The 10,611-nt window shown below is 34.4% G+C and overlaps 1 non-coding gene across 1 annotated transcript; it reads right to left on the reverse strand.

Moving 5' to 3' along the window:
• Positions 1 to 3,334: 3,334 nt before the first annotated feature.
• Positions 3,335 to 3,441, reverse strand: LOC133878710 (small nucleolar RNA R71). Its single transcript, XR_009901962.1, has one exon. It is a non-coding gene; the product is annotated as a small nucleolar RNA R71 (small nucleolar RNA).
• Between the last annotated feature and the right edge of the window lie 7,170 nt (positions 3,442 to 10,611).

Here is a 10,611-nt window from a genome sequence, read left to right on the forward strand (position 1 = left end):
ATCTTTAAGACGATATTTGCCCCCACTCGGAATGAGTTTGCTAATAGGTTGCTAGCAAATCGTCTCCAGGATACAACAAAGCTATAAATTCTACAGATAGCATTCTGGAGAATTCCTACAATTTCACTTGTGAATTTCTAAAATTGAGAATGAAAATATGAATTATAAAATCGGTGGAGGAATGTTATATTTATAAATATTGAAGGGGCACATGTGAAAAGTCATAATTTTTCATTTCATGTAACTGCTGTCAATTACGATATTATTATTATTAACCGTTTCACAACACCCAATAGAGCAGTTAGTCTAATGGATAGAGCGCCTCTTTGTCATCCAACGCACAAGTTCAAGTCCTCATAACTGCAATTATACGGTTTTAATTCTTTTAGACAATAAAGACATCAAAAACCGTCATTTTGCCAAGGAGAAGACTCGAACCCCTTCTCTTTGGGTTTGTAAGAAACTGTTAAACCACTAAGCCACCAAACCACAATTATAATATAACAATCTAACAATAATATATAACACATAGTGTACAAGTTATCATGTAGTGAACTCAGTTATTTATAAATCACATGCAGCAATGCAATGTTACAATTTATCATTTGACAATAGCATCATGGATGCAGTATAGATATAATATATACAGCAATAAAATAATCATGTCATAGGTCAACACCATATGATCTACCTGAGATATTAATCCCTTTTCGATAGGGTTGGCGTTGTCCCGAGAGACCTGTAATACAATACCAGTGCCCCGCATATTGTAAACTACCGTCCACCATTAGCAACCCGATCTTGGGTGGCCCACACCATTAATAATGTCTGCCTATAGTGACCACCAAGCAAATATAGCTGCGTCAGTCACAAGAACCATTAGATCCAATGCCAAACATAAAAGTAAACATTTGAGTATAGGGTTAACCTGTATAATAGTAAGCCCATGACCGTTTTCCCGCATGTACCAGTATACCATGTGAGACGATGCAATTTAATATTCACCATCTTTTACATGCATGCTTTTATAAACTCATTGTTTTCATTATTCTTGTTATACATCACCCATTTTCACAAAATAGAGTTCACAGTAATCAAAAGTGTATTTCATGTGAGTTGTAAACATGCATTTTTGGTACACAAAAAAAATAATCATGCTATGTGGAGAAAAATAATAACAAGTATCCATGTGAGTTTTTACTTACTTGTATCATAAGGTTCCTCCACAAAATCCACCTGAGGCTCCTCAACCTTAAAAACTAAGAAAATGACCTAATATTAGTTATAAACCTGAGCTAAACTAACCTTAAACCCTTAAAATATCAAAATAGGCTTACTGCTCGAGGGTCGAACGTTTATGCAGAAAGGTTGAACATTCGGCCTCGACATCGAACCTTTGTCCAGTGAAGGTTCAAACATTTGGTCCTTTGGCAGAATCCTATTTCAGAACCTAAAAGCCAAAAAACCAAATCTAGGCAAGTACTAAGGTCTTATTATGATCCCTAACATAGTCTGATATGTGTTGAATGTTATACATTCAAGCCCATTAATTTTCATATGTTAAGCTCTTAGTTTTGTTATAGTTTGATGTTTTGTGTTGTTTTTGTGTTTTCTTGTATTTTACAGGTTTTGGAAGAAAACCGATCAAATTCCAAGATTATAGTGAAGCAAACTCACTTTTGGATAGATTCAAACTCCAAATCAATTTTGAATTTAAGAAAAGGAAAAGACTTGTAATTACTCTATTTGGACTAGAAGACCTACTTAGAATTGTAATAGGAATTCTAGAGCTTCTAAAGCTTCTCTAATCCCTATAAATAGGACTCTAGCCTTTGAAGAAAGACACAGAAGCTTTGAGGAAGAATCAAAGACTACATCAAGGAGGTTCTTTCTAGTTTTATTTTTTTTTCCTTTATTTATTTTCTGTATGTATATAATTTTAGTTTATATTAGTTGTAACTAATACTTTAGTTAGGGCTTGATTGAAGCCCTAATCATGTCTTTTTAAGTTTTTCAATTTGCCTTGCTACAATTTATATATTGATGCTTAACTTGATTAATTCTAGTTTCTTGAATTCCTCGCATGTTTATGTTTAGCTAGCATATTCTTGTGGTATGGATTTGTTATTTATGTCAATTTGGATGACCGAGTCCTGGGCATAATAGAGTAACGGAAGAACCCCGACACAGGTTCTTGGATTAATCAACATAAAGACAACTGGAATAGATATCATATTTCAATCTGAGTGTGTTTACCGATTTCCATAGATTTATGCTTTCTTGAAGAACAACTTAGTAGATACCATGCTAAATCCTTCAAGGAAGAAAAGAGTTAGAGTAGATACCATGCCTAACTCGTTGTTTAGGGAAATCAATAGTTTTAGGAGAAGATACCATTCCCTTGTAGCTGGTAAGCATTAAGCATCATGTTATGATTGTAGTGTTGTGTATATTGCGAATCTTATTTGAGTATGATTAGCAGTGGATATCGAAGCCCTACCTTTTCTTCATAGTATTTTTAATTCAATCTTTTATCCTGTCTTATTCAACATATCGCTTTTAGGAATTTCTCTTTAAAGACAATTTATACCAATCCTCGTGGGAATGATCTCGTATTTGCCTGCTATACTATTGTTTTGATCTTGTGCACTTGCGAGTAAAACGTACAAGTATTTGCCTATTTATTTAGGTAGATATTTGCACAACAAGTTTTTGGCGCCGTTGCCGGGGATTGTGTTAAATTGTGTTTTTAAAGTTTTTCCTTTTACTTTAGTTATTTCTTTTTATGATAATCTAAAGAAGAAAAAAAAAGTTTTTTTCCTTTAATTTTTAATTTTTATTTTTGTGTTCCTTTTGTTATGCTTATGTTCATGTAAAAAAAAAAAAAAAAAAAAAAAAAAAAAAAAAAAAAAAAAAAAAAAACCTATTCAAAGTTGAGGACGACATGGTAGAAGTACGTGTAGAGAATCCACCCGAGCGGAAGCCAATGAAGAGTTCCTTCATACCACAAAATCCAAATCAACCCTCTTGCATTGCTTTTCAACCAAATATGCAAAGCAATTTTGATTTGTCTCCGTTGCTCAATATGGTTCCACACTATAGAGGCACACCTACAGAGGATCCATATCTACACATTCGGGACTTCTTTGATCTTTGCAAAACTCAAAACATCCATGGCTTAAATGCGGAAGGAATCGGGTTAATTCTCTTCCCTTTTTCCTTGAAAGATAATGCTAAGTTATGGTTGAATTCTTTGGCTGCAGGGTCTATTCACAATTGGGAGGAGTTGACCACAAAGTTCTTGAAAAGATTCTTTCCAGCCCAACGGACTAGGCAATTGAGGAGGGAGATTCAAACCTTCCAACAAAAAGATGGAGACCTATTCTTTGAGGCATGGGAACACTTCAAGGAGCTACTTCTAAAATGTCCACATCATAATCTATCTCAAGACGATCAGGTACAAGCTTTTTATGAAGGTTTAAATTATTCTAAAAAAAGTCTTGTAGATTCAGCTTGTGGAGGCATGTTAATGGAGAAGAATAGCAAGGAGGCCATAGAACTTTTTAAGACTTTAAGCGAAAACTCCCAACAATTCTCATCCCGTGGGAGGCAAGGACTCAAAAGAAAAGGCGTCTATGAAGTGAATGGCAATAATGGAGTTCAAATTCAGATGGCTACCTTGGAGAGGAAATTGGATATGCTAGTGAAAGTCATGACTACTCATAACATCTCTCCCATTCAACAGATTGCTCAAGTGGAGGTATGTGCCATATGTTCTCATTCTGACCACACCACTGAGAGTTGCCCCATGTTTTCATTTACAGATCAAGAGAAAGCAAAATATTTGGGCCAGAATTATTACCCTCCAAAGAACAATCCATACTCCAACACTTACAATGCAGGGTGGCGACACCACCCCAATTTTTCATGGAGTAACAATCAGAATACGCAGAATCCACAAAGGCAGCAAAGAAATTTCCAGCAAGGATATAACTATCAAGATCCACCACAAGCGGTCCAATCAAATCCAAAGCCAAAGAAGAATGACCTCGAAAGTGCTCTACTCCAATTTATGACTGTACAACAACAGAGCAATACTCAGACCAGTCAAGCTATCCAAAGATTGGAAACACAAGTGGGGCAGTTGGTCAAAGAGTTAAGTGAGAGAAAAAGGGGCGAATTCACAATAGAAGCTGACTGTGAACAAATCATCAACCACCTCAAAAGAGAAAGAGAAGAAGAGCTTCAAAGTCAGTTGCTGGGTAATCCTAGTGGATATTACATGGAGGATTGGAGTTCTTCCTATCATGAGCAAGCTATCACAACATTGAGTGAAGAAGTGGTTGAAAATCATAAGGAAGAGGGGAAGGAGGAGCAAATTGAGGTCACACATGATCTACAATGGGAAAAAGGCAAGAAAGTGAGCACTGAGGCTTCTTCAACATTAACTCCTATTCCCGAATTACCAAGATGCCATGAGAGTAGTCTGCTAGGACCATTAGACGGGCAAACTGAGGTCATCAAAATAGAAAAACTCTCTGAGTATTCTCCTCATAGTATTTCAGTTCATGATTCCCTTCCAGATGAGAAATTGTTTGAGAATTCTCAAATTGATTTACCCCGATCTGTGAAAATTAGGAACTACCTTTTTGTAGGTAGAATTCATTCTCTATGGTCTAAGAGAAGAAAAGATTGGTGCTTCAAGTTTAAACTCAAAAGCTACTACCAAAAGCGCTCGAGCAGTCTAGGAGCTCAAGCGCATCTGCCCAGATTAGTGGTACTGAGGCCATTGCATGCACTACAAATCCATATCCTTTAAAGAATTCTGGTTTTGTTTTTAATTATTGTTCATTTTATTTTGGTTAATTTTAGTTTTATTGTGGTTAATTTTAGTTTCTATTTTTATTTTTATTTTTATTTTTATTTTTATTTTTATTTTTTTAGTTTTCCTTTCCTTGGTTTTGTTTTTCTAGTTTTGTTTTTCAGGAACAAGTGTTTTTGCATTCAAGTTTGGGGGTATGCTACGAGCCATACCTAGTCCAACCAATTTTCTCATCTCCCGGGTATGATCTTTCCATTCTATCTACACATTGAGGACAATCTGTAATTTAAGTTTGGGGGTATGGGACACACACACACTTTTTGTTAAAAAAAAAAAAAAATGAAATTGCATGTTCATGTTATTTTTAAGACTTTGGTTGATCTAAAAATTGTGATTTAAATTTCATTGGTGAGCTTAGAATGTTGAACACATGATCATTTGAAATTGATGCTAAAGTCCTACTACTTACTTTTGGCATCTAAGGATTCATTTGTTTCAATCTAAACTATCACAAGCACATTAGCATATAATTTTTGAGGTATGATATATGAACCTGATTGTGTATTTTTCAATGTCTTAAGTGAAGCTGGGTGACTTATTAAATGGATACCTTGGCATATTTATAATAATAATAATAATAATAATATAATAATAAAAACCATTTTGGAAGCTTTCACCGAGTAACTAGACTTCTTGCCTCATTAAGCAGTGAATGTTCACGTCAAAAAGTAAGAAATTCAGATTGGTTAAAGTCATGACTAGTTTAGTTCTGTAGCCTTTTTGCAAAAACATGAAAAATAAGGGCAAAGACACGAAAGATTAGGGTTTTTTGCTCAAACCTCAATCGATCGATATTTTAGGGCTACATGACAACAAGGTTTTTTGCAAGAAAATCAGCGGTCGAATGTGGGGTTCGGTATTATCGATATATTGAGAGTTAATCTCGATCGACCAAGCTATGATATAAACAACAAATTGACCCGCATTAAATGAAAAATCATGATCTTACTCAATAAAGTGTCAATCTCTATTGACCAAGCATGTTGACTTCAAAAATTTTGACTAAGTTGGAATCTCTTGATTGACTGTAAACTCAATTGATTGAGCTTGCATGGAATTGACTTTGAATGTCTATTTAAGGGCCAAAACGCTTGAGACTTCTTCCATTTTTCTTCTAGCTCGTCCAAAACCCCTAGATGCCAAAAGAGTAAGGTAGGAAGAGGGAAAGAGAAAAGGAGAAAGAGAATTGAAGTGGTGGGAGATTGATGTAGCTCAAATCCAAATCTAAACTCTATCTCTCTCTTGATTTCATTACATTCTTGAGTTTAGTTCAATATATGGGTATGAGTAAGTTACGTTGTTGAAATTGTTGAAGTGTTGGTTGTTGTATTTGTGTTATGGTACTTGAACGAAGTAGTTTTGAGAGTTTAAGGTTACGATTTGAGAGGTTTGGTGAAGTGGTAAGACTTGGGCTTGATTTTGCAACATGGAGTGGATTTGTTAATGTAGAGGAGTTGTTAAGGCTATATTAAACCGTGGATTTTTAGTTATTTTCGAGTTGAAGAAAAATCTGCTCAATAGACCGAGAGGCCCTCTGTAAATCCTCGGTCTATACTCAATTGACAAAGGGTTTCACAGAATGCCTCGATCAATTCTTGATCGATTGAGGTTTACATTGTAATACTTCAATCTAGAATAAGGTTAAGAAATCATTAATTAGGGCTTAAGATTTAATAAGGATCAAGTTTTGACATGAAAATGAGGAGACTTTTGAATTTTGGGGGAAGATTCTAAAAGTGATAGAAGTGTAAGGGGGTTAAGTGAAGTTTCCCCAAATTAAAAAAAGAAAAAGAAAAAAAGGAAAGTTCACTTAACTCCTATGAACTTTCATCACTTTTGCAATTACCCCCCAAAAGTTAAAAAACTCTCACTTTAGTGTATCAAACAGTGAGGTTTTGGAGTTAAATCAAACGGTTAAAGGGTAAAATGACCCTTATACCCTTGTAAACTTTATAGAACTATAAAATTACCCTTAAATAAGACCGTTCCCTCTGTTTTTTTTTTCTTTTTTTTTAAAAAAATAAAAATAAAAATAAAAATTGAAATTCCAATAGCCCTCCATTAGGATTTAACAAAAAATCCTCACGGAGAGGTGAGATTGAATTTTTTAAAAAAAAATTGAAATTGAGAGTTTTTGAACTTTATGGGTGTAATTGCAAAAACGATGGAAGTTCAAGAGGGTTAAGAGAAGTTTCCTTTAAAAAAAAGACATAAAAACTTTTTATTTTTATTTTGAAAAAATAAGGTCGAAGGAGAACCTTGGCCGACCGAGTTGCTTCTACTCCCCTATTCTGACAATTTTGTCTTTAAGGCTGTAAATAAACTAGTCCGTCCGATAACCCACTTGATTAAGCCCGACTCGAACCTGGGCTTAGTACTGTGATATCCTGCTTATTACTATAGAAACCCGCTTGGTCAGTAAGTAATACATACCTGACTTGCTCGACAGAACTTGGTAAGGGCTTGCGAGCCTAGCTCATTTAATGCTTGACCGACCCGCTCGCCCAACTCGTTTAAGGGCTCGCAAACCTAGCTTCTATAGAGCTCAACCCAACTCGCTCGCGAGCCCGACTCGTTAGCTCGATCATATATATATAAATATCAAAAATAGGTTATATACATATTATAACTTTTAACTCATAACTTATAAGTATGAAAGTATTTTTTTGTTTAAATAAAAATCAGAAGATTAGATTTTTGAGCCGAACGACTTCTACACATTAAATGCATTCACCTACCCTTATCTCTTTATTGTACGCTTCGTCTCATTTGACTTAGAGTTTTGTGCTTTTAAGGTTTCAAGGGAAAACGGGAGACCATCTTTTCTAACGGCAATTGATGGGTTTTCGAGGGTCTTTCGAAAAGCTTCTTCAAGAAGCTTCATTCCCTAGGAGTCCAACTTGCCATCTGGAGCATTCAATAGCCGAAGACAACACTCATAATCAAAACTTCGAAGCCTTTGTGTTTCTTCTTCTTTTTGAGTTGTAGATTTGCAGCTAAGAAGTGAGAAGACAGATGAGAGAGAGAGAGAGAGAGAGAGAGAGAGAGAGAGAGAGAGAGTCATAATGACAAGTGGGGGGGGGGGGGGCTGGGAAAATCTAATACTCCATTAAATGCTCTTGTCTGCCCCCTCACTTACCCATTTGAGGGATTAGTTCCCATCCAACCATTGGATTTTTGGATCCAACAGTTTGAGGCTTTCCTGAAGATCTTTGGTGCGATTTTGGGCATTAGATGGGCGTTCTCCTAATCCATTTCCAACTAGGCCTTCTCCCTCGTTATCTCTTTCTCATCTTCTGTTTGTTGTGCCTCCATTTTTGTTACTTGCTTCGAGAGCTTTGTGTGATGTACAAGATGTGTTTTGATGTGATCTTGATGCCTCCTTAGTTGCCCGCATAAGATTTTCATGATATGTTGCTACTTCCTATTCTGACTCGAGTATTGGGGCTTAAGGATTTTCATCGGATTCACTTAGTGTTTTACAATATATATATATATATCCGGTCCTTAGACTCTCCACTATCAAAATCTTAACCCCCTAACCCTAATACTTCGAGCTAGGATGAGTGTTGAAGTTTGAGTCTGAATATTTTGTATCTTTATAATCTCTTCTCTTTACATTCCTAAATGTTTTTGACTTCTAAGTTTTTTTTTTTTTTTTTTTTGTTCAACCATAATGTTTTGTTTCCATGACAAGGTACTTGAGCACTTGGCACAAGCTAATCTTTAGATTCTTCACGATCATGAATCATAATCATCCATCTTGTTTGTTTTCTCTGCCCTTTATGCTTTACTTGTCAATTGTTACTATATACTGATCTTTACAATGGATCTTAGTTGTATTTGTCTAATTTGAACCCAATTTGCTTTAGTGCTTTTTTATTTTGCCATGCTAGAATTTGTTTTAGTGTTCTATGTTAGATAATATTGGTGTGCTATCGTAAGCAACCAAAAATAAAACATTTACTTCTAAAAATACATGTAGTAGTACAAGTAAGGGTCGATCTCACAGAGAGTATTTAGCCTAGTTTTATGCTACGTGAACAAGGATGGGGGGTTTGAGTGTAACGAAAATAATTTTAAGAAGAACAATTAAGGAACAATTCAAATTAAAATATAAATCAAAAGAACAAACATTGGTCTAAGTCAACATCCACCATCGGAATTTTACACCTGATCATCGATGCAAGTATATATCAATTCATACTTTGAATATTCACTATTGGAACTATTTTCCTATCTTTCCTTTGTCGCAGTCAATTAGAAGATAAGTGTTCTAATTAATCCTAACTACTAAACAACCTAAGACAAGCGCTAAAGGTTTAATCTAGTAGCAACCTTAAGAATTAGAAAGATCAATGAAGCGAAACAATACAAGCACAAGCAGTTGCATTTAATTTCGTCGGGCATTCTTCCTAAGATTTAATAATTTCTGACGCATCAAATCATTAAATCTTAGTTGATCACAAATTAGAGGGATAAAACAATTACGAATTTGATATCTAATCCAACAGTAGATTGCAATGAATAATAAACTAGTAGGCCTCCTAGTAATTAAACGAGACAATCATGAAAATAGACATAGAAGAACATCCGATATTCAAAGCATAAATTGAACAATAAAAACAAATTAGATCTCAGAGTTTTATTGATTCCGAGACTTCCGTTTCCTTCGACCAATTATGAAAGTTTAGCCGCGCAGGGCCATTATTAAAACTCAAAGGAGAAGTTGGAGAAGATTCTAGTCTGATGATTCTCTCCCTTTATACACGTTCATCCCCCATATTAAAAACCTACAAAATCTCCTAAAAATATTCTAAAGCTTATCTCCTAAAGATATTCTAAATCTTATTTCTTATCTTCTAAAGATATTCTAAATCTTATCTCCTATCTCCTAAAGATATTTTAAATCTTATCCTAAAATAACAATATCCAAATTAGACTAATTAAGGAAAATATTAAAAATAAAATAAAGTCTTAATATAACTAAGAAGGTGGTATTTTCAACTGGACTTCCGTGCACAAGATCTGAAAACTTCCACAAATAGACTGCGTATTAGAACGTTAACTTTAAGCCCAATTTCGACCTTTATTCAGTTATTATCTCTCAAAACTCAAAAAATGAAAGTTGTATATCGTTTTCTTGGTGTTCCATAGCATCTTGAATCATCTCAATCGGAGCTTGGATGAGAGAGTTATGCCCAGATTACGAAGCAATGTCGAAACTGTCCAAAATCGCCCAATTAGCTTTGTTTTGCATTTAACACCTTCATTTGCATCCTAAATCAAAATAAAAGAATAATGAGTACATTTAGGCACCAAATAAGGATAAAAGACTAAACATTAAAGGAGAAAAATATGACATTTTGCATTCTCATCATATATTTGGCATTTTTTTAAATTTTTTTTTTTTTTTTTTTATGTTGTGTTTTATTCTCTTATGTTCAGAACTTGTTCAGTGATTATGTTCAAAACATGTTCTTTGTTAGATAATTATGTTATACATTATTTTGTTTCCATCCATGAAAATTGCCATGCTATAAATAGAACTTGCAAATTGCAATGTTAGAATCTGATTTTTGTTAGATGTGTTTTTCATTTTTATTTTTATTTTTTTAAAAAATTGTGTATGTTTACCATAATTAGAATCTGCCTTGTTAGAAATAAAATCATTCATCTTCTTTATTAGTTAAAAAGCTGTCATTTTATGCGAAAATTCTGAATTGATG

The sequence above is a fragment of the Alnus glutinosa genome, chromosome 9 (genome assembly GCF_958979055.1).
Source record: "Alnus glutinosa chromosome 9, dhAlnGlut1.1, whole genome shotgun sequence".
NCBI classification, from domain to species: Eukaryota; Viridiplantae; Streptophyta; class Magnoliopsida; order Fagales; family Betulaceae; genus Alnus; species Alnus glutinosa.